The sequence below is a fragment of the Oncorhynchus tshawytscha genome, linkage group LG21 (assembly GCF_018296145.1).
Source record: "Oncorhynchus tshawytscha isolate Ot180627B linkage group LG21, Otsh_v2.0, whole genome shotgun sequence".
NCBI lineage: Eukaryota > Metazoa > Chordata > Actinopteri > Salmoniformes > Salmonidae > Oncorhynchus > Oncorhynchus tshawytscha.
The window spans coordinates 38,132,426-38,153,705 of NC_056449.1; the positions used below are offsets into that span (position 1 = coordinate 38,132,426).

General features: G+C 48.9%; 1 protein-coding gene across 1 annotated transcript in view; it reads right to left on the reverse strand.

The window, feature by feature from the left end:
• The window catches only part of LOC112238083 (probable E3 ubiquitin-protein ligase MID2), a 186,236-nt gene extending 168,342 nt beyond the window's left edge, over positions 1–17,894 (reverse strand). Inside the window, exon 1 of the mRNA XM_042303478.1 lies at positions 17,619–17,894. The gene's annotated coding sequence lies outside the window, so the exon portion shown is untranslated. The remainder of the gene's footprint in view (positions 1–17,618) is intronic.
• Between the last annotated feature and the right edge of the window lie 3,386 nt (positions 17,895–21,280).

Here is a 21,280-nt window from a genome sequence, read left to right on the forward strand (position 1 = left end):
GTAGGGCTGGAGACAGGGCACTCTAACCTAATCCACTCCACAGTACAGTCCACAGTACAGTCCACAGTAGGGCTGGAGACAGGCACTCTAACCTAATCCACTCCACAGTACAGTCCACAGTACAGTCCACAGTAGGGTGGAGACAGGGCACTCTAACCTAATCCCCTCCACAGTAGAGTCCACAGTACAGTCCACAGTAGGGCTGGAGACAGGCACTCTAACCTAATCCACCACAGTACAGTCCACAGTACAGTCCACAGTACAGTCCACAGTACAGTCCACAGTAGGGCTGGAGACAGGGCACTCTAACCTAATCCACTCCACAGTACAGTCCACAGTAGGGTTGGAGACAGGGCACTCTAACCTAATCCCCTCCACAGTACAGTCCACAGTACAGTCCACAGTACAGTCCACAGTAGGGCTGGAGACAGGGCACTCTAACCTAATCCACTCCACAGTACAGTCCATAGTAGGGCTGGAGACAGGGCACCTAACCTAATCCACTCCACAGTACAGTCCACAGTACAGTCCACAGTACAGTCCACAGTAGGGTTGGAGACAGGGCACTCTAACCTAATCCACTCCACAGTACAGTCCATAGTAGCTGGAGACAGTACAGTCCACAGTACAGTCCACAGTAGGGCTGGAGACAGGGCACTCTAACCTAATCCACTCCACAGTACTGTCCACAGTACAGTCCACAGTAGGGCTGGAGACAGGGCACTCTAACCTAATCCACTCCACAGTACTGTCCACAGTACAGTCCACAGTAGGGCTGGAGACAGGGCACTCTAACCTAATCCACTCCACAGTACAGTCCACAGTAAGGGCTGGAGACAGGGCACTCTAACCTAATCCACTCCACAGTACAGTCCACAGTAGGGCTGGAGACAGGCACTCTAACCTAATCCACTCCACAGTACAGTCCACAGTACAGTCCACAGTAGGGCTGGAGACAGGGCACCCTACCCTAATCCACTCCACAGTACAGTCCATAGTAGGGCTGGAGACAGGGCACCCTAACCTAATCCACTCCACAGTACAGTCCACAGTACAGTCCACAGTAGGGTTGGAGACAGGGCACTCTAACCTAATCCACTCCACAGTACAGTCCACAGTACAGTCCACAGTAGGGCTGGAGACAGGGCACTCTAACCTAATCCACTCCACAGTAGAGTCCACAGTACAGTCCACAGTAGGGCTGGAGACAGGGCACTCTAACCTAATCCACTCCACAGTACTGTCCACAGTACAGTCAACAGTAGGGCTGGAGACAGGGCACTCTAACCTAATCCACTCCACAGTACAGTCCACAGTAGGGCTGGAGACAGGGCACTCTAACCTAATCCACTCCACAGTACAGTCCACAGTACAGTCCACAGTACAGTCCACAGTAGGGTTGGAGACAGGGCACTCTAACCTAATCCCCTCCACAGTAGAGTCCACAGTACAGTCCACAGTAGGGCTGGAGACAGGCACTCTAACCTAATCCACTCCACAGTACAGTCCACAATACAGACCACAGTAGGGCTGGAGACAGGGCACTCTAACCTAATCCACTCCACAGTAAAGTCCACAGTAGGGCTGGAGACAGGGCACTCTAACCTAATCCACTCCACAGTACAGTCCACAGTAGGGCTGGAGACAGGGCACCTAACCTAATCCCCTCCACAGTACAGTCCACAGTACAGTCCACAGTACAGTCCACAGTAGGGCTGGAGACAGGGCACTCTAACCTAATCCACTCCACAGTACAGTCCACAGTACAGTCCACAGTAGGGTTGGAGACAGGGCACTCTAACCTAATCCACTCCACAGTACAGTCCACAGTACAGTCCACAGTAGGGCTGGAGACAGGGCACTCTAACCTAATCCACTCCACAGTACTGTCCACAGTACAGTCCACAGTAGGGCTGGAGACAGGGCAGTCTAACCTAATCCACTCCACAGTACAGTCCACAGTAGGGCTGGAGACAGGGCACTCTAACCTAATCCACTCCACAGTACAGTCCACAGTACAGTCCACAGTACAGTCCACAGTAGGGTTGGAGACAGGGCACTCTAACCTAATCCCCTCCACAGTACAGTCCACAGTCCAGTACAGTCCACAGTAGGGCTGGAGACAGGCACTCTAACCTAATCCACTCCACAGTACAGTCCACAGTACAGTCCACAGTAGGGCTGGAGACAGGGCACTCTAACCTAATCCACTCCACAGTACAGTCCACAGTAGGGCTGGAGACAGGGCACCCGAACCTAATCCACTCCACAGTACAGTCCACAGTACAGTCCACAGTAGGGCTGGAGACAGGACACTCTAACCTAATCCACTCCACAGTACAGTCCACAGTAGGCCTGGAGACAGGGCACTCTAACCTAATCCACTCCACAGTACAGTCCACAGTAGGGCTGGAGCCAGGACACTCTAACCTAATCCACTCCACAGTACAGTCCACAGTAGGGCTGGAGACAGGGCACTCTAACCTAATCCACTCCACAGTACAGTCCACAGTAGGGCTGGAGAAAGGGCACTCTAACCTAATCCACTCCACAGTACAGTCCACAGTAGGGCTGGAGACAGGGCACTCTAACCTAATCCACTCCACAGTACAGTCCACAGTACAGTCCACAGTAGGGTTGGAGACAGGGCACTCTAACCTAATCCACTCCACAGTACAGTCCACAGTAGGGCTGGAGACAGGGCACTCTAACCTAATCCACTCCACAGTACAGTCCACAGTACAGTCCACAGTAGGGCTGGAGACAGGGCACTCTAACCTAATCCAGTCCACAGTACAGTCCACAGTAGGGCTGGAGACAGGGCACTCTAACCTAATCCACTCCACAGTACAGTCCACAGTACAGTCCACAGTAGGGCTGGAGACAGGCACTCTAACCTAATCCACTCCACAGTACAGCCCACAGTACAGTCCACAGTACAGTAAAGAGTAGGGCTGGGGACAGGGCACTCTAACCTAATCCCCTCCACAGTACAGTCCACAGTACAGTCCACAGTAGGGCTGGAGACAGGGCACTCTAACCTAATCCACTCCACAGTACAGTCCACAGTAGGGCTGGAGACAGGGCACTCTAACCTAATCCACTCCACAGTACAGTCCACAGTAGGGCTGGAGACAGGGCACTCTAACCTAATCCACTCCACAGTACAGTCCACAGTACAGTCCACAGTAGGGCTGGAGACAGGGCACTCTAACCTAATCCAGTCCACAGTACAGTCCACAGTAGGGCTGGAGACAGGTCACCCTAACCTAATCCACTCCACAGTACAGTCCACAGTACAGTCCACAGTAGGGTTGGAGACAGGGCACTCTAACCTAATCCACTCCACAGTACAGTCCACAGTAGGGCTGGAGACAGGGCACTCTAACCTAATCCACTCCACAGTACAGTCCACAGTAGGGCTGGAGACAGGGCAATCTAACCTAATCCACTCCACAGTACAGTCCACAGTAGGGCTGGAGACAGGGCACTCTAACCTAATCCACTCCACAGTACAGTCCACAGTAGGGCTGGAGACAGGGCACCCTAACCTAATCCACTCCACAGTACAGTCCACAGTACAGTCCACAGTAGGGCTGGAGACAGGCACTCTAACCTAATCCACTCCACAGTACAGTCCACAGTACAGTCCACAGTACAGTCCACAGTAGGGCTGGAGACAGGACACTCTAACCTAATCCACTCCACAGTACAGTCCACAGTAGGGCTGGAGACAGGGCACCCTAACCTAATCCACTCCACAGTACAGTCCACAGTACAGTCCACAGTACAGTCCACAGTAGGGTTGGAGACAGGGCACTCTAACCTAATCCCCTCCACAGTACAGTCCACAGTACAGTCCACAGTACAGTCCACAGTAGGGCTGGAGACAGGCACTCTATCCTAATCCACTCCACAGTACAGTCCACAGTACAGTCCACAGTAGGGCTGGAGACAGGGCACTCTAACCTAATCCACTCCACAGTACTGTCCACAGTACAGTCCACAGTAGGGCTGGAGACAGGGCACTCTAACCTAATCCACTCCACAGTACTGTCCACAGTACAGTCCACAGTAGGGCTGGAGACAGGGCACTCTAACCTAATCCACTCCACAGTACAGTCCATAGTAGGGCTGGAGACAGGGCACCCTAACCTAATCCACTCCACAGTACAGTCCACAGTACAGTCCACAGTAGGGTTGGAGACAGGGCACTCTAACCTAATCCACTCCACAGTACAGTCCACAGTACAGTCCACAGTAGGGCTGGAGACAGGGCACTCTAACCTAATCCACTCCACAGTACTGTCCACAGTACAGTCCACAGTAGGGCTGGAGACAGGGCAGTCTAACCTAATCCACTCCACAGTACAGTCCACAGTAGGGCTGGAGACAGGGCACTCTAACCTAATCCACTCCACAGTACAGTCCACAGTACAGTCCACAGTAGGGCTGGAGACAGGGCACTCTAACCTAATCCAGTCCACAGTACAGTCCACAGTAGGGCTGGAGACAGGGCACTCTAACCTAATCCACTCCACAGTACAGTCCATAGTAGGGCTGGAGACAGGGCACCCTAACCTAATCCACTCCACAGTACAGTCCACAGTACAGTCCACAGTAGGGTTGGAGACAGGGCACTCTAACCTAATCCACTCCACAGTACAGTCCACAGTACAGTCCACAGTAGGGCTGGAGACAGGGCACTCTAACCTAATCCACTCCACAGTACTGTCCACAGTACAGTCCACAGTAGGGCTGGAGACAGGGCAGTCTAACCTAATCCACTCCACAGTACAGTCCACAGTAGGGCTGGAGACAGGGCACTCTAACCTAATCCACTCCACAGTACAGTCCACAGTACAGTCCACAGTACAGTCCACAGTAGGGTTGGAGACAGGGCACTCTAACCTAATCCCCTCCACAGTACAGTCCACAGTACAGTCCACAGTAGGGCTGGAGACAGGCACTCTAACCTAATCCACTCCACAGTACAGTCCACAGTACAGTCCACAGTAGGGCTGGAGACAGGGCACTCTAACCTAATCCACTCCACAGTACAGTCCACAGTAGGGCTGGAGACAGGGCACCCGAACCTAATCCACTCCACACAGTACAGTCCACAGTACAGTCCACAGTAGGGCTGGAGACAGGACACTCTAACCTAATCCACTCCACAGTACAGTCCACAGTAGGCCTGGAGACAGGGCACTCTAACCTAATCCACTCCACAGTACAGTCCACAGTAGGGCTGGAGCCAGGACACTCTAACCTAATCCACTCCACAGTACAGTCCACAGTAGGGCTGGAGACAGGGCACTCTAACCTAATCCACTCCACAGTACAGTCCACAGTAGGGCTGGAGAAAGGGCACTCTAACCTAATCCACTCCACAGTACAGTCCACAGTAGGGCTGGAGACAGGGCACTCTAACCTAATCCACTCCACAGTACAGTCCACAGTACAGTCCACAGTACAGTCCACAGTAGGGTTGGAGACAGGGCACTCTAACCTAATCCACTCCACAGTACAGTCCACAGTAGGGCTGGAGACAGGGCACTCTAACCTAATCCACTCCACAGTACAGTCCACAGTACAGTCCACAGTAGGGCTGGAGACAGGGCACTCTAACCTAATCCAGTCCACAGTACAGTCCACAGTAGGGCTGGAGACAGGGCACTCTAACCTAATCCACTCCACAGTACAGTCCACAGTACAGTCCACAGTAGGGCTGGAGACAGGCACTCTAACCTAATCCACTCCACAGTACAGCCCACAGTACAGTCCACAGTACAGTAAAGAGTAGGGCTGGGGACAGGGCACTCTAACCTAATCCCCTCCACAGTACAGTCCACAGTACAGTCCACAGTAGGGCTGGAGACAGGGCACTCTAACCTAATCCACTCCACAGTACAGTCCACAGTAGGGCTGGAGACAGGGCACTCTAACCTAATCCACTCCACAGTACAGTCCACAGTAGGGCTGGAGACAGGGCACTCTAACCTAATCCACTCCACAGTACAGTCCACAGTACAGTCCACAGTAGGGCTGGAGACAGGGCACTCTAACCTAATCCAGTCCACAGTACAGTCCACAGTAGGGCTGGAGACAGGTCACCCTAACCTAATCCACTCCACAGTACAGTCCACAGTACAGTCCACAGTAGGGTTGGAGACAGGGCACTCTAACCTAATCCACTCCACAGTACAGTCCACAGTACAGTCCACAGTAGGGCTGGAGACAGGGCACTCTAACCTAATCCACTCCACAGTACAGTCCACAGTAGGGCTGGAGACAGGGCAATCTAACCTAATCCACTCCACAGTACAGTCCACAGTAGGGCTGGAGACAGGGCACTCTAACCTAATCCACTCCACAGTACAGTCCACAGTAGGGCTGGAGACAGGGCACCCTAACCTAATCCACTCCACAGTACAGTCCACAGTACAGTCCACAGTAGGGCTGGAGACAGGCACTCTAACCTAATCCACTCCACAGTACAGTCCACAGTACAGTCCACAGTACAGTCCACAGTAGGGCTGGAGACAGGACACTCTAACCTAATCCACTCCACAGTACAGTCCACAGTAGGGCTGGAGACAGGGCACCCTAACCTAATCCACTCCACAGTACAGTCCACAGTACAGTCCACAGTACAGTCCACAGTAGGGTTGGAGACAGGGCACTCTAACCTAATCCCTCCACAGTACAGTCCACAGTACAGTCCACAGTACAGTCCACAGTAGGGCTGGAGACAGGCACTCTATCCTAATCCACTCCACAGTACAGTCCACAGTACAGTCCACAGTAGGGCTGGAGACAGGGCACTCTAACCTAATCCACTCCACAGTACAGTCCATAGTAGGGCTGGAGACAGGGCACCCTAACCTAATCCACTCCACAGTACAGTCCACAGTACAGTCCACAGTAGGGCTGGAGACAGGGCACTCTAACCTAATCCACTCCACAGTACAGTCCACAGTAGGGCTGGAGACAGGGCACTCTAACCTAATCCACTCCACAGTACTGTCCACAGTACAGTCCACAGTAGGGCTGGAGACAGGGCACTCTAACCTAATCCACTCCACAGTACAGTCCACAGTAGGGCTGGAGACAGGGCACTCTAACCTAATCCACTCCACAGTACAGTCCACAGTACAGTCCACAGTAGGGTTGGAGACAGGGCACTCTAACCTAATCCACTCCACAGTACAGTCCACAGTACAGTCCACAGTAGGGCTGGAGACAGGCACTCTAACCTAATCCACTCCACAGTACAGTCCACAGTACAGTCCACAGTACAGTCCACAGTAGGGCTGGAGACAGGGCACTCTAACCTAATCCACTCCACAGTACAGTCCACAGTAGGGTTGGAGACAGGGCACTCTAACCTAATCCCTCCACAGTACAGTCCACAGTATAGTCCACAGTACAGTCCACAGTAGGGCTGGAGACAGGGCACTCTAACCTAATCCACTCCACAGTACAGTCCATAGTAGGGCTGGAGACAGGGCACCCGAACCTAATCCACTCCACAGTACAGTCCACAGTACAGTCCACAGTACAGTCCACAGTAGGGTTGGAGACAGGGCACTCTAACCTAATCCACTCCACAGTACAGTCCACAGTACAGTCCACAGTAGGGCTGGTGACAGGGCACTCTAACCTAATCCACTCCACAGTACTGTCCACAGTACAGTCCACAGTAGGGCTGGAGACAGGGCACTCTAACCTAATCCACTCCACAGTACTGTCCACAGTACAGTCCACAGTAGGGCTGGAGACAGGGCACTCTAACCTAATCCACTCCACAGTACAGTCCACAGTAAGGGCTGGAGACAGGGCACTCTAACCTAATCCACTCCACAGTACAGTCCACAGTACAGTCCACAGTACAGTCCACAGTAGGGCTGGAGACAGGGCACTCTAACCTAATCCACTCCACAGTACAGTCCACAGTAAGGGCTGGAGACAGGGCACTCTAACCTAATCCACTCCACAGTACAGTCCACAGTACTGTCCACAGTACAGTCCACAGTAGGGCTGGAGACAGGGCACTCTAACCTAATCCACTCCACAGTACAGTCCACAGTAGGGCTGGAGACAGGCACTCTAACCTAATCCACTCCACAGTACAGTCCACAGTAGGGCTGGAGACAGGGCACCCTAACCTAATCCACTCCACAGTACAGTCCATAGTAGGGCTGGAGACAGGGCACCCTAACCTAATCCACTCCACAGTACAGTCCACAGTACAGTCCACAGTACAGTCCACAGTAGGGTTGGAGACAGGGCACTCTAACCTAATCCACTCCACAGTACAGTCCACAGTACAGTCCACAGTAGGGCTGGAGACAGGGCACTCTAACCTAATCCACTCCACAGTAGAGTCCACAGTACAGTCCACAGTAGGGCTGGAGACAGGGCACTCTAACCTAATCCACTCCACAGTACAGTCCACAGTACAGTCCACAGTAGGGCTGGAGACAGGGCACTCTAACCTAATCCACTCCACAGTACTGTCCACAGTACAGTCCACAGTAGGGCTGGAGACAGGGCAGTCTAACCTAATCCACTCCACAGTACAGTCCACAGTAGGGCTGGAGACAGGGCACTCTAACCTAATCCACTCCACAGTACAGTCCACAGTAGGGCTGGAGACAGGGCACTCTAACCTAATCCACTCCACAGTACAGTCCACAGTACAGTCCACAGTAGGGTTGGAGACAGGGCACTCTAACCTAATCCCCTCCACAGTACAGTCCACAGTACAGTCCACAGTAGGGCTGGAGACAGGCACTCTAACCTAATCCACTCCACAGTACAGTCCACAGTACAGTCCACAGTAGGGCTGGAGACAGGGCACTCTAACCTAATCCACTCCACAGTACAGTCCACAGTAGGGCTGGAGACAGGGCACCCGAACCTAATCCACTCCACAGTACAGTCCACAGTACAGTCCACAGTAGGGCTGGAGACAGGACACTCTAACCTAATCCACTCCACAGTACAGTCCACAGTAGGCCTGGAGACAGGGCACTCTAACCTAATCGACTCCACAGTACAGTCCACAGTAGGGCTGGAGCCAGGACACTCTAACCTAATCCACTCCACAGTACAGTCCACAGTAGGGCTGGAGACAGGGCACTCTAACCTAATCCACTCCACAGTACAGTCCACAGTAGGGCTGGAGAAAGGGCACTCTAACCTAATCCACTCCACAGTACAGTCCACAGTAGGGCTGGAGACAGGGCACTCTAACCTAATCCACTCCACAGTACAGTCCACAGTACAGTCCACAGTAGGGTTGGAGACAGGGCACTCTAACCTAATCCCCTCCACAGTACAGTCCACAGTACAGTCCACAGTAGGGCTGGAGACAGGCACTCTAACCTAATCCACTCCACAGTACAGTCCACAGTAGGGCTGGAGCCAGGACACTCTAACCTAATCCACTCCACAGTACAGTCCACAGTAGGCCTGGAGCCAGGACACTAACCTAATCCACTCCACAGTACAGTCCACAGTACAGTCCACAGTACAGTCCACAGTAGGGTTGGAGACAGGGCACTCTAACCCACTCCAATCCACTCCACAGTACAGTCCACAGTAGGGCTGGAGACAGGGCACTCTAACCTAATCCACTCCACAGTACAGTCCACAGTACAGTCCACAGTAGGGCTGGAGACAGGGCACTCTAACCTAATCCAGTCCACAGTACAGTCCACAGTAGGGCTGGAGACAGGGCACTCTAACCTAATCCACTCCACAGTACAGTCCACAGTACAGTCCACAGTAGGGCTGGAGACAGGCACTCTAACCTAATCCACTCCACAGTACAGCCCACAGTACAGTCCACAGTACAGTAAAGAGTAGGGCTGGGGACAGGGCACTCTAACCTAATCCCCTCCACAGTACAGTCCACAGTACAGTCCACAGTAGGGCTGGAGACAGGGCACTCTAACCTAATCCACTCCACAGTACAGTCCACAGTAGGGCTGGAGACAGGGCACTCTAACCTAATCCACTCCACAGTACAGTCCACAGTAGGGCTGGAGACAGGGCACTCTAACCTAATCCACTCCACAGTACAGTCCACAGTACAGTCCACAGTAGGGCTGGAGACAGGGCACTCTAACCTAATCCAGTCCACAGTACAGTCCACAGTAGGGCTGGAGACAGGTCACCCTAACCTAATCCACTCCACAGTACAGTCCACAGTACAGTCCACAGTAGGGTTGGAGACAGGGCACTCTAACCTAATCCACTCCACAGTACAGTCCACACAGTACAGTCCACAGTAGGGCTGGAGACAGGGCAATCTAACCTAATCCACTCCACAGTACAGTCCACAGTAGGGCTGGAGACAGGGCACTCTAACCTAATCCACTCCACAGTACAGTCCACAGTAGGGCTGGAGACAGGGCACCCTAACCTAATCCACTCCACAGTACAGTCCACAGTACAGTCCACAGTAGGGCTGGAGACAGGCACTCTAACCTAATCCACTCCACAGTACAGTCCACAGTACAGTCCACAGTACAGTCCACAGTAGGGCTGGAGACAGGACACTCTAACCTAATCCACTCCACAGTACAGTCCACAGTAGGGCTGGAGACAGGGCACCCTAACCTAATCCACTCCACAGTACAGTCCACAGTACAGTCCACAGTACAGTCCACAGTAGGGTTGGAGACAGGGCACTCTAACCTAATCCCCTCCACAGTACAGTCCACAGTACAGTCCACAGTACAGTCCACAGTAGGTCTGGAGACAGGCACTCTATCCTAATCCACTCCACAGTACAGTCCACAGTACAGTCCACAGTAGGGCTGGAGACAGGGCACTCTAACCTAATCCACTCCACAGTACAGTCCATAGTAGGGCTGGAGACAGGGCACCCTAACCTAATCCACTCCACAGTACAGTCCACAGTACAGTCCACAGTACAGTCCACAGTAGGGCTGGAGACAGGGCACTCTAACCTAATCCACTCCACAGTACAGTCCACAGTAGGGCTGGAGACAGGGCACTCTAACCTAATCCACTCCACAGTACTGTCCACAGTACAGTCCACAGTAGGGCTGGAGACAGGGCACTCTAACCTAATCCACTCCACAGTACAGTCCACAGTAGGGCTGGAGACAGGGCACTCTAACCTAATCCACTCCACAGTACAGTCCACAGTACAGTCCACAGTAGGGTTGGAGACAGGGCACTCTAACCTAATCCACTCCACAGTACAGTCCACAGTACAGTCCACAGTAGGGCTGGAGACAGGCACTCTAACCTAATCCACTCCACAGTACAGTCCACAGTACAGTCCACAGTACAGTCCACAGTAGGGCTGGAGACAGGGCACTCTAACCTAATCCACTCCACAGTACAGTCCACAGTAGGGTTGGAGACAGGGCACTCTAACCTAATCCCCTCCACAGTACAGTCCACAGTATAGTCCACAGTACAGTCCACAGTAGGGCTGGAGACAGGGCACTCTAACCTAATCCACTCCACAGTACAGTCCATAGTAGGGCTGGAGACAGGGCACCCGAACCTAATCCACTCCACAGTACAGTCCACAGTACAGTCCACAGTACAGTCCACAGTAGGGTTGGAGACAGGGCACTCTAACCTAATCCACTCCACAGTACAGTCCACAGTACAGTCCACAGTAGGGCTGGAGACAGGGCACTCTAACCTAATCCACTCCACAGTACTGTCCACAGTACAGTCCACAGTAGGGCTGGAGACAGGGCACTCTAACCTAATCCACTCCACAGTACTGTCCACAGTACAGTCCACAGTAGGGCTGGAGACAGGGCACTCTAACCTAATCCACTCCACAGTACAGTCCACAGTAAGGGCTGGAGACAGGGCACTCTAACCTAATCCACTCCACAGTACAGTCCACAGTACAGTCCACAGTACAGTCCACAGTAGGGCTGGAGACAGGGCACTCTAACCTAATCCACTCCACAGTACAGTCCACAGTAGGGCTGGAGACAGGCACACTCTAACCTAATCCACTCCACAGTACAGTCCACAGTACAGTCCACAGTAGGGCTGGAGACAGGGCACCCTAACCTAATCCACTCCACAGTACAGTCCATAGTAGGGCTGGAGACAGGGCACCCTAACCTAATCCACTCCACAGTACAGTCCACAGTACAGTCCACAGTAGGGTTGGAGACAGGGCACTCTAACCTAATCCACTCCACAGTACAGTCCACAGTACAGTCCACAGTAGGGTTGGAGACAGGGCACTCTAACCTAATCCACTCCACAGTACAGTCCACAGTACAGTCCACAGTAGGGCTGGAGACAGGGCACTCTAACCTAATCCACTCCACAGTAGAGTCCACAGTACAGTCCACAGTAGGGCTGGAGACAGGGCACTCTAACCTAATCCACTCCACAGTACTGTCCACAGTACAGTCCACAGTAGGGCTGGAGACAGGGCACTCTAACCTAATCCACTCCACAGTACTGTCCACAGTACAGTCCACAGTAGGGCTGGAGACAGGGCACTCTAACCTAATCCACTCCACAGTACAGTCCACAGTACAGTCCACACTAGGGCTGGAGACAGGGCACTCTAACCTAATCCACTCCACAGTACTGTCCACAGTACAGTCCACAGTAGGGCTGGAGACAGGGCAGTCTAACCTAATCCACTCCACAGTACAGTCCACAGTAGGGCTGGAGACAGGGCACTCTAACCTAATCCACTCCACAGTACAGTCCACAGTAGGGCTGGAGACAGGGCACTCTAACCTAATCCACTCCACAGTACAGTCCACAGTACAGTCCACAGTAGGGTTGGAGACAGGGCACTCTAACCTAATCCCCTCCACAGTACAGTCCACAGTACAGTCCACAGTAGGGCTGGAGACAGGCACTCTAACCTAATCCACTCCACAGTACAGTCCACAGTACAGTCCACAGTAGGGCTGGAGACAGGGCACTCTAACCTAATCCACTCCACAGTACAGTCCACAGTAGGGCTGGAGACAGGGCACCCGAACCTAATCCACTCCACAGTACAGTCCACAGTACAGTCCACAGTAGGGCTGGAGACAGGACACTCTAACCTAATCCACTCCACAGTACAGTCCACAGTAGGCCTGGAGACAGGGCACTCTAACCTAATCCACTCCACAGTACAGTCCACAGTAGGGCTGGAGCCAGGACACTCTAACCTAATCCACTCCACAGTACAGTCCACAGTAGGGCTGGAGACAGGGCACTCTAACCTAATCCACTCCACAGTACAGTCCACAGTAGGGCTGGAGAAAGGGCACTCTAACCTAATCCACTCCACAGTACAGTCCACAGTAGGGCTGGAGACAGGGCACTCTAACCTAATCCACTCCACAGTACAGTCCACAGTACAGTCCACAGTAGGGCTGGAGACAGGGCACTCTAACCTAATCCACTCCACAGTACTGTCCACAGTACAGTCCACAGTAGGGCTGGAGACAGGGCACTCTAACCTAATCCACTCCACAGTACAGTCCACAGTACAGTCCACACTAGGGCTGGAGACAGGGCACTCTAACCTAATCCACTCCACAGTACTGTCCACAGTACAGTCCACAGTAGGGCTGGAGACAGGGCAGTCTAACCTAATCCACTCCACAGTACAGTCCACAGTAGGGCTGGAGACAGGGCACTCTAACCTAATCCACTCCACAGTACAGTCCACAGTAGGGCTGGAGACAGGGCACTCTAACCTAATCCACTCCACAGTACAGTCCACAGTACAGTCCACAGTAGGGTTGGAGACAGGGCACTCTAACCTAATCCCCTCCACAGTACAGTCCACAGTACAGTCCACAGTAGGGCTGGAGACAGGCACTCTAACCTAATCCACTCCACAGTACAGTCCACAGTACAGTCCACAGTAGGGCTGGAGACAGGGCACTCTAACCTAATCCACTCCACAGTACAGTCCACAGTAGGGCTGGAGACAGGGCACCCGAACCTAATCCACTCCACAGTACAGTCCACAGTACAGTCCACAGTAGGGCTGGAGACAGGACACTCTAACCTAATCCACTCCACAGTACAGTCCACAGTAGGCCTGGAGACAGGGCACTCTAACCTAATCCACTCCACAGTACAGTCCACAGTAGGGCTGGAGCCAGGACACTCTAACCTAATCCACTCCACAGTACAGTCCACAGTAGGGCTGGAGACAGGGCACTCTAACCTAATCCACTCCACAGTACAGTCCACAGTAGGGCTGGAGAAAGGGCACTCTAACCTAATCCACTCCACAGTACAGTCCACAGTAGGGCTGGAGACAGGGCACTCTAACCTAATCCACTCCACAGTACAGTCCACAGTACAGTCCACAGTACAGTCCACAGTAGGGTTGGAGACAGGGCACTCTAACCTAATCCCCTCCACAGTACAGTCCACAGTACAGTCCACAGTAGGGCTGGAGACAGGCACTCTAACCTAATCCACTCCACAGTACAGTCCACAGTAGGGCTGGAGCCAGGACACTCTAACCTAATCCACTCCACAGTACAGTCCACAGTAGGCCTGGAGCCAGGACACTAACCTAATCCACTCCACAGTACAGTCCACAGTAGGGCTGGAGACAGGACACTCTAACCTAATCCACTCCACAGTACAGTCCACAGTACAGTCCACAGTAGGGCTGGAGACAGGGCACTCTAACCTAATCCAGTCCACAGTACAGTACGCTGCTTCTTCATTAGAAATACACTGATTGGCTGGTGAGGCTACTGAATTTGGTTCGTTGTTCTCTCTCAGACAATAAATACTGAGGGAAGAGATATAATGATACATTAAATCTAGAAATACTGTATGACCTGCTCGGTTGTAGTAAAACAGCAATTGATCTAAACAGTGCTCTGATGCAACAGGGTGCAGTAAATGGGCCAGGATAAAAGGCCAGGAGGATAGGCCAGGATGACAGGATGATAGGCCAGGATGATAGGCCAGGATGATAGGCCAGGATAATAGGCCAGGATAATAGGCCAGGATAATAGGCCAGGATAATAGGCCAGGATAATAGGCCAGGATAATAGGCCAGGATAATAGGCCAGGATAATAGGCCAGGATAATAGGCCAGGATAATAGGCCAGGATAATAGGCCAGGATGGGTGGCAGGTAGCCTAGTGGTTAGAGCGTTGGGCCAGCAACTGAAAGATTGCTAGATCAAATCCCTGAGCTGACAAGGTAAAAATCTGTCGTTATACCCCTGAACAAGGCAGGTTAACCCACTGTTCCTAGGCCGCCTTTGTAAATAGGAATTTGTTCTTAACTGACTTGCCTAGTTAAATAAAAGGGTAGAAGGACCTATTGAAGAAAACAAGGAAGTGGTTATAACCACAAGGGATCATGGGACATTTCTTTATTTGTATTGAATTAAACATGATGTTTTAAAAGCATTGACTGTATGTTTTGACAGATTATACTGTAGCAGATGCAACAGTATCGTGTCAATCCTCCAGCTATATATCAAATCATGAGAGCTGCTCATATGATCTACTCAAATACCCATAAGGTATTTCAACCGCCCAACATTGTCCAGATTTTTTTATTTTTTTAAAACTATATTTAACCAGGAAAAGACCTTTGAATTTAGAAACCTCTTTTGGGAAGGGGCCAGTCAGTACATGCAACACAACACATTAAAAACAATTACAATGGTCAATCTTCTTCTTATTATTATTATTATACTGTCGAGCCCATATAAAGCATGATAAATTGACGTGAGAGAATTAGATCGACAAGTCAAATCCAAATGGAAATGAGCGTGGTGCCACTGCCACTGCGAGTACAGTGGAGAGAACTTGAGCACTGAGCAGCGGAACTCTGACTATTTCTTTGCCACAGATTTATTACAGGACTTGCTCTGCTGACTGTATGAGTTTTGATTTTCAAAGTCAAACCTTATTGAGCTCGATTGCTTATCAAAATGTTGTGAATTAACATAATATTTTAGGAACAACAGACATATTACGCTTTGATTTACATCTTCAGGAAAGCAAAACACAAGTCGCCAAACTGTACAGTAGCCTAGTCCAAAGGCAGGCAGATGGTGATATTGAGTCGTTTTCATTTTACCGTCCAAACGAATTGTATGCATCCGGCAATAGTATCCCTCGTGGACTGGTTCATACCTAAACCATTCTCCATTCAGGTTGTGTAGGCTTCAATTTACTCTTTAACTTGATTTAATTATGAGAAGGGGGAACATTTGAGGGAAATATGCATATTTTCCTTATGAGACACCATTTTCCACCACCATGCTAGTGACTAAATGCTAATCCCGGATGTTGTTTATCATGTTCAGCCAATCAGGTTGAAACAAGCAGACCAGGGGTTCCGTTTCTTTTACTGCATGTTTATTTTAGCAGCATCGCAATAGTGGAAACCAGGACTGTTCTCAGGGCAGACCTGTTTAAGTCGAGTAGGGGAGAATTTTGGCAAACCCTAACCATTTTCTTTTAAAAAAACTTATTAGACTAACTTTACACTTTAATTATCCTAATCTGCTGCGTAAATTATCCTAACCTGCTACGAAAAGTAACTTCTGCTAGTCAAAACAGGCTGACCTGCCCTGAGAATAGTATTGGTTTCGACTAATGTAATACAGGTTATTGGTGAAAAAAACAGACTGGCTGAAGGCAATACACAACATTTGGCCACTAGCATCATGATGGAAAATTGTGTTTCATAAGGAAAGTATGCATATTAAATAATGTTAAGGAGGAAATCGATGCCTACGCAGTTTGAATGGAGAAGGATTTCAGTACGACCTGGTCCATGAGGGATACGAATGTAGCCTATTGTCGGCTGCATACCATGCGTTTGGACGGTAATATGAAAACTACTCAATATTGCCAGCTGCTGGCCTTTGGGCTAAAAGTAGCCTGTGCTTCAGAGTCAGACAACAGGGCTATTGTCCACTAAATGGCACATCATGACAAACCACACATTCCAAAGGCACGGGATGACAACAGCTAGCTATTGACTCATCATATTCTATTGATCATTGGAATGACAGCGGTTATCCATAAATCAAATGACAGTCCGTCTATGCGTGATGGCACAAATGATTTGCCCCACATAGCATACACGTGCAATAGGGTTGTTGTTTGTTTCGTTCACAGTCTATGGCTCAAAACCAACCGCAGCCAGAATAACATCCGATCAACACAATGCTTCGATTTGTCAAAAAAAAAAACACTGGATCCAGCGGAACTTTAGAACATCTTTAAACAATAGAATATAACCCCATATGATAAAGTTATATTCCGATCGGTCTATTTAAAGTTATAATGCATTCCGGTTAAGATTATTTTAGTAACAGCCAGCATACCTCTGACATAGCCTATTCATTCTGATTCACTCTCAACTCTTTCCACTGATTCAGATCCTCTCTCTCACAAAGCGAAAGACTAGCCCAAATAGGAGAAGGTTATGCCCGTGATTTCCCAATAATAGCTCACGTAGACTACTTTCTTCTCCCAGTTCAATTATCATACTCCCGTTTCCCCACCAAGCACTGCAGAATAAACATAAAACCGACCAACACTCACTGAGACAGCGCGATGGGAGGGGTTAGAGGCACCTACCAGCTTTATATGCCCAACATTATTTTCTTCTGTCATCTTGAAACAGTCGAAAACGAAGTTAAGAAACACTTGGATCGAACAGAAGTGGAAGAGCCCCGGTTATGAGACACAAACAGCGTTGCTCCGTTCAGTTCTGTTCCCGCTCGCTCTCGACGCAAGCAACTGCGAACCTCCCTGACCGCGCATTCACTCACCGTCTGTGAAAGCTCACAGGCTTGTATATTTAACTTTAGAAAAACGAGAGAGAGAGAGAGAGAGAGAGAGAGAGAGAGAGAGAGAGAGAGAGAGAGAGAGAGACAGAGAGAGACAGAGAGAGAGAGAGAGAGAGAGACAGAGAGAGAGAGACAGAAAGAGAGACAGAGAGAGAGAGAGAGAGAGAGAGAGACAGAGAGAGACAGAGAAAGAGAGACAGAGAGAGAGAGAGAGAGAGAGACCGAGAGAGGGAGAGAGGCAGACAATCGCAGGAAAGCGGCTCCTCCTACCAATACAATGCGAAAACCCTAAAACCACAGATCTGATCTACAAGCGCAGCGCAGGCAGGCTGGCTCATACTAGCCTACATACACCGGGCAGTAGAGAGATCAGCTGTAACCAACCCCTAACAACCAGCCCCATCACTGTAAATGTCAACTTCATGGAATTGATGGGATCGTTAATGACAATGGAATTGCCTCATCTTCTAATGGCGATGATATGTCTAGGGTAGGCTTTTCATTTTAATGAAACTCTACTGTATGATGCAAGGACAGGTAATACTGTTGTTGAAGTTTAAGGCAGTTTCATATATAGCCTCCTGTTGACTCATTCACATGGTTAAGAGCTTGTTAAATAAATTGTTTAGAATAGAATATAGCCTATAATACTACTACTAATATAATAGATTACTTAATGAATTTACAAGTGTTACCTTGAAAATGTTTCAATTTTACTATTTTATTCTATGAGAATACATTCCAGAAAATGCCCTAAATATAGCCCCCGTTTGTTGAGGGTCTCTGTGTCTGTACTTTGTCCTCGTGTCTACTCTACAAAGTGAAAGTGGAAACAATCTACAGTAAGTGATTAGGTCACCACTGATTTCTAGCACAGTGCTCTTGAGTCTAAAAAGTTGCAAGTCCTGCCTCTTTCCGACTCAAAAGATGAGAGAATTAACACAGCCACACACTCCAACACACTCCAGTCACAGCACAACTCTGAGCTCTGGGTCCCCATAGGCTCTGGGTTTCATAATGCGTCATTCTTCATAGGAAAAGCTCCCACACATCGGAGTCTGCTTGTAGCAGGTGCGTGGGAATAAGTCATTGATGTCTAAAATGCTCGGAGGAAGGCCAAGAGGCACATAGAGGTCTACTAAAGGTCAACTATGGCTTAATTATACAGTGTTACTGACAACAGGTCAACTAAAGGTCAACTATGGCTTAATTAGACAGTGATAATGACAACAGGTCAACTATGGCTTAATTAGACAGTGATAATGACAACTGGTCAACTATGGCTTAATTAGACAGTGATAATGACAACTGGTCAACTATGACTTAATTAGACAGTGATAATGACAACTGGTCAACTATGGCTTAATTAGACAGTGATAATGACAACTGGTCAACTATGGCTTAATTAGACAGTGATAATGACAACAGGTCAACTATGGCTTAATTAGACAGTGATAATGACAACTGGTCAACTATGGCTTAATTAGACAGTGATAATGACAACTGGTCAACTATGACTTAATTAGACAGTGATAATGACAACAGGTCAACTATAGCTTAATTAGACAGTGATAATGACAACAGGTCATCTATAGCTTAATTAGACAGTGATAATCACAACAGATCAACTATGGCTTAATTAGACAGTGATAATGACAACAGGTCAACTATGGCTTAATTAGACAGTGATAATGACAACAGGTCAACTATGGCTTAATTAGACAGTGATAATGACAACAGGTCATCTATAGCTTAATTAGACAGTGATAATGACAACAGATCAACTATGGCTTAATTAGACAGTGATAATGAAAACAGGTCAACTATGGCTTAATTAGACAGTGATAATGACAACAGGTCAACTATAGCTTAATTAGACAGTGATAATGACAACAGGTCATCTATAGCTTAATTAGACAGTGATAATGACAACAGGTCAACTATAGCTTAATTAGACAGTGATAATCACAACAGATCAACTATGGCTTAATTAGACAGTGATAATGACAACAGGTCAACTATGGCTTAATTAGACAGTGATAATGACAACAGGTCAACTATGGCTTAATTAGACAGTGATAATGACAACAGGTCATCTATAGCTTAATTAGACAGTGATAATGACAACAGGTCAACTATAGCTTAATTAGACAGTGATAATGACAACAGGTCAACTATAGCTTAATTAGACAGTGATAACGACATCAGGTCAACTAAACAGCAGTGTGTTAGTTTTTCTTTTCTTTTAGAAGTTCATTCTTAAAATGGAATCAGAATTCTATCCACCAGTAATTAAAACAAATGTAAGCTATTATATGCAATGCCTTCGCATGGAAATGTGATCATGTCTGTTCTTTAAAAAATGTAAAGGAAACTGAACTAGGGTTGACCCCAATTAGTCGACTGGTCGATTGTTTGGTCGACCAAGACTCTTTTTTGTCGAGCAGTAGCAAACACTGAACCAAAATATAAACGCAACATGCAACAATTTCAACTATTTTACTGAGTTACAGTTCATACAAGGAAATCAGTCAACTGAAATCAATTCATTAGGCCCTAATCTATGGATTTCACAGGCCCACCCACTGGGGAGCCAGGCCCAGCCAGTCAGGATGTTTTTTTTTCTTCCACAAAAGGGACAGTTTCATCAGCTGTCCTGGTGGATGGTCTCAGATGATCCTGCAGGTGAAGAAGCTGGATGTGGAGGTCCTGGGCTGGCATGGTTACACGTGGTCTGTGGTTGTGAGGCCGGTTGGATGTACTGCCAAATTCTCTAAAACAATATTGGAGGCAGTTTATTGTAGAGAAATGAACATCCAATTCTCTGGCAACAGCTCTGGTGGACATTCCTGCAGTCAGCATGCCAATTGCAGGCTCTCTCAAAACTTGAGACATCTGTGGCATTGTGTTGTGTGACAAAACTGCACATTTTAGAGTGGCCGTTTATTGTCCCCAGCATAAGGTGCACCTGTGTAATGATCACGGTGTTTAATCAGCTTCTTGATATGCCACACATGTCAGATGGATGGAATATCTTGGCAAAGGAGAAATTCTCACTAACAGGGATGTAAACAAATTTGTACACACAATTTTATAGAAAATATGAGAGTGTGTATGGAACATTTCTGGGATATTTTATTTCAGTTCATGAAACATGGGACCAACACTTTACATATTGTGTTTATATTTTTGTTTGCATACAGTACCAGTCAAACGTTTGGACATATCTACTCATTTATGGGTTTTTCTTTATTTTTACTATTTTCTACATTGTAGAATAATAGTGTAGACATCAACACTATGAAATAACACATATGGAATCATGTAGTAACCAAAAAAGTGTTAAACAAATCAAAAAGTAGCCACCCTTTGCCTTCATGACAGCTTTGCACACTCTTGGCATATTTTATACAATGTTGCATGTTTGCTAGGGCCAGAACGAAGTTAATA